Source organism: Morone saxatilis, unplaced genomic scaffold (genome assembly GCF_004916995.1).
Source record: "Morone saxatilis isolate NCDOM2014 unplaced genomic scaffold, NCSU_SB_2.0 Contig18, whole genome shotgun sequence".
Lineage (NCBI taxonomy): Eukaryota > Metazoa > Chordata > Actinopteri > Moronidae > Morone > Morone saxatilis.
The window spans coordinates 24537586-24539593 of record NW_023339740.1 but is presented as its reverse complement, the minus strand read 5'-3'; positions in this window follow the sequence as shown (position 1 = coordinate 24539593).

Sequence of the window (2008 nt, the reverse complement as noted above, 5' to 3'; positions counted from 1 at the left end):
GGACTCCACTGAAGGCGACCCGCAGCGTCTGTAGATTAAAACAGCTCCTTCTAAGGTAACAAAAACACAACAGTTCCTATATTTAGGTGATTATAAACTAATAAAAACATATTAATGAATATTATTTTACATTTCTGCCAATACATTCTCAATGTTACACACTGGACCTTTAATTACTTAATATCTCAATCACATGGATGTTATATAAAACAATATTGAGATGCATTCAAAATCTTAATCAAGTAAAAATACATAAGTATTCCTGATACAAAATGACCCCCCTCAGAGTGTTATATATATATACTGTATACACACATACACACATATATATTCTATAAATATTATTGGAATATTCGTATTGATGCATTTATGTAAGGTACAGCTAGTTTTAACTACTTAATATACTGTTTTCTAATTAAATTTATAGGAAAAATGCATCATATTTATTAAACTGATTATGTTTAACATGTAAAATGAAACTGAGAAGTAACTGAACCTTTCAGATCAATGTAGTGAAGTAAAAAGTTCAATATCTGCCTCTAAAATGTAATGGAGTAAAAGTATAAAGCAGCAGAAAATGTACTCCACCACTGTCACTACTGTTTGTAGTGAGACATCAGTGAAGAGATGATGAATCCTGACATATTTTAAAGTTCATGGTGAACATCAGGAGTATTTAAAGTGTTGTATGTCTTTCTTTAACCACAGGGGGGCAGTGTTGCTTCACGTCAGAAGAGACACACAGTGAGCGTCCACATCAGGCCTGTACAAGTTTATATTTATTAGTTTAATTCAGACAGCAGACTGAAAGTGGACAGAGACTGCAGCTGAAGCACATTAATATGTATATTTCCAAACATAACATTTCTAAAACAAATGAAAAAGTTATTCGTTGTTTCAGATAAAATTGAACTGTTTGAAGATTTTTTTCCTGAAATGATGCAGATGTTTATTTTATTCTGTCTTGTGCAAGATGCTGAAGAACATTCCTAAAAAAAAAAAAGCTGATTTGTATTGAAACAGCTGGAAATAATCTCACAAGAGGTTTCGATTCTTTTTGTTTTCCATTTGCTCTTAAAGAAATGCGACTTTTAAGATTCAAAGAGATGGAAAAAAGGGCCTTCCTGAAAATTATAATGTTCAGTTTCTGTTGTAAAAAGGTGATTTTTGTTTACTTTTCAAAACTTTATTTGTTGTGTTTTCATAAGAATAACAGATACCAGCATCAGTTCAATTATATAGTTACAACACAGCTGTAAAAGTAAACATTTAAATGTGTGTACACATACACCTACACATATGAGTGATGTCAATAGATTAGGTAGAGTCTGTTAATCTGTGATGGTAGTAAAAGTCAGTTGTATGCTAAAATATTGGTCTCCATGTCTAAATTATAATTATTAGATCATCTTAAAGTAATTTACTCCATATTAACAAAGTAGAAGATATATCTGATCCAAGATTGATGGGAAGATGGAGCCAGAGGTGTTTAATAATTAATAATGAATCATTTTGGAGGATGTAGTTTGTGGTGCTGTTTATATACTACTCTATATTACAGGTTTTTACATCCATCTATTTATATCAATCAGGGCTAAAATACTGCAGCCTCCAAAATGATTTGTTCCTCCTTGACTTCACTTCTTCCTGCACATTAATATCTCTCCGTTATTCATTCAGACCTTTTTTAAAAAGATGTTTTATTATGACTTTCTTTACTCTGTCAGAGCAACAAAACGTAAAACACCTGCAGCTGTCTGTCTGTCTGATAGTTGTTAGGATGCTACAATACATTTACTGCTGAGGATTTTCCATCTGCAGTCTTAAACACTGTGCAGTGTTCATCTGCATGTGTGTGAGTGTGTGTGTGTGTGTGTGTGAAGGCTGGATGTTTGTACAGGAGGCCGGCAGCTTCTTAACAGAGACCAGCTCACAACGTCCATATTTAGACTCCTAGCAGGTCCAACAGCCATGCTTGTTTATGACAGCGAGACACAAGACACAACCC